The sequence below is a fragment of the Tupaia chinensis genome, unplaced genomic scaffold, assembly GCF_000334495.1.
Source record: "Tupaia chinensis unplaced genomic scaffold, TupChi_1.0 Scaffold000002_1, whole genome shotgun sequence".
NCBI lineage: Eukaryota > Metazoa > Chordata > Mammalia > Scandentia > Tupaiidae > Tupaia > Tupaia belangeri.
Genome location: NW_006159428.1, coordinates 6803398 through 6804835, shown reverse-complemented (window position 1 = coordinate 6804835; position 1438 = coordinate 6803398).

Genomic DNA, 1438 nt, shown 5'->3' with positions numbered 1-1438 from the left:
GGGGGGGTACTGTTAGCTTACTCTCTCTTAATACAGCCCCAGAACAGACAGCCCTCAGCACAAGGAGGGATCTCTGTTCTTCACAAAAATCCTGGTTCAGCAAAAAGGAAGAGGTAGTTCCACAACCTCTCCTAAGTAAAAGCTATTCTTCCAAAGTGACTGGAGTTAAGCCCGACCCTTGTAGGCAGACAGAACATAAGGCAATATACAACCTCATCTTAGAAATTCTGGAAAGATCCTTCTGGCCAAAAATAATCTCCACCTCCTATTTAGCAATGCTTATAAGAAAATGGAGTCCTCATTCTGGTTTCTGTATAAAGTCTTATTCTGAAACACCATGGTTCAAGTGTCACTTCCATCATATATAGCCGAATATTATCACCCTACAAGAATATAAACTCTGTTTGGTGGTTATTATAATTTTTTGTTTTCCCCCATGACCTTATTAGCCACTCAGTGTCTTATAGATTTAGTTAATGCCCAGTAATAATTACTAACACCTGTAGAGCTTTTATTGTGTGTGTGGCAGAGTACTGGCTCTATGTTCTCATTTATTTATTATTATCATAAGTAGGACTATTTTTGTTTTTATTTTAAGATTAAGATGACGAGGTTTAGGGCAGGTAAGCAACTTCTTCAGATCACATAGACAGCAGATGGCACAACTAGAGTTCAAGTTCAAGCGTTCTTACTCCAGAGTCCATATTCATGAGGTGTACATGGTACTTCCTTTGTGAGTATTTTTCATATCAAAGAACACAAGAGCATTAAGTACTTAGAATCACAGAAGATGCAAAAGGGAGAAGTGGATTGTGATGAAAATTCAGATCATTCCATACTACAATTCTGTTAAAAGCTGCCCCCACCCAGAAGCATAGTCCCAAAGACTTCAATCTATCCAGCAAGGGTGACTTTCTCATTTTGGACATGGAAAGGATAGCAGTCATACACATGCATTGCAAAGAAGTCTTGAGAGAATGCTTCCAGATGGGCAACTTCTAGAAGAAGGCAGGAAAAAGATCAATCCAGTTGGTATTTGGAATGTGTGTGTATTGAATATTCAAACATTTGAATGATTTTTTTTTTCATTTTTAACCATGCCACATAACAAATTTGCTCACACAAATAGTTGTCTTCCTGCCCATCCACAGATTCAGACCCTGGAATACAAAGTGAAAACTAAGTAAATGAAAGAAATCACTAGTAATTTCTCAGGAACAGAAGAAGAAACCAGAAGGAAATGCTTCTAGGAAGACTTACTGGATCACTGCATATGGGTAATTTACTAACACATTCATTCAGGAAAAAATATTGAGGAACTACTCGTTATCCTTTGGAATCTACCACTTTGCCTAAAGGAATTCTGAACACCACGGTTTGAACTGCTGCTGAGAACTACATAAAGGTATAATAAGACAAATAGTATTTGGTATTAATT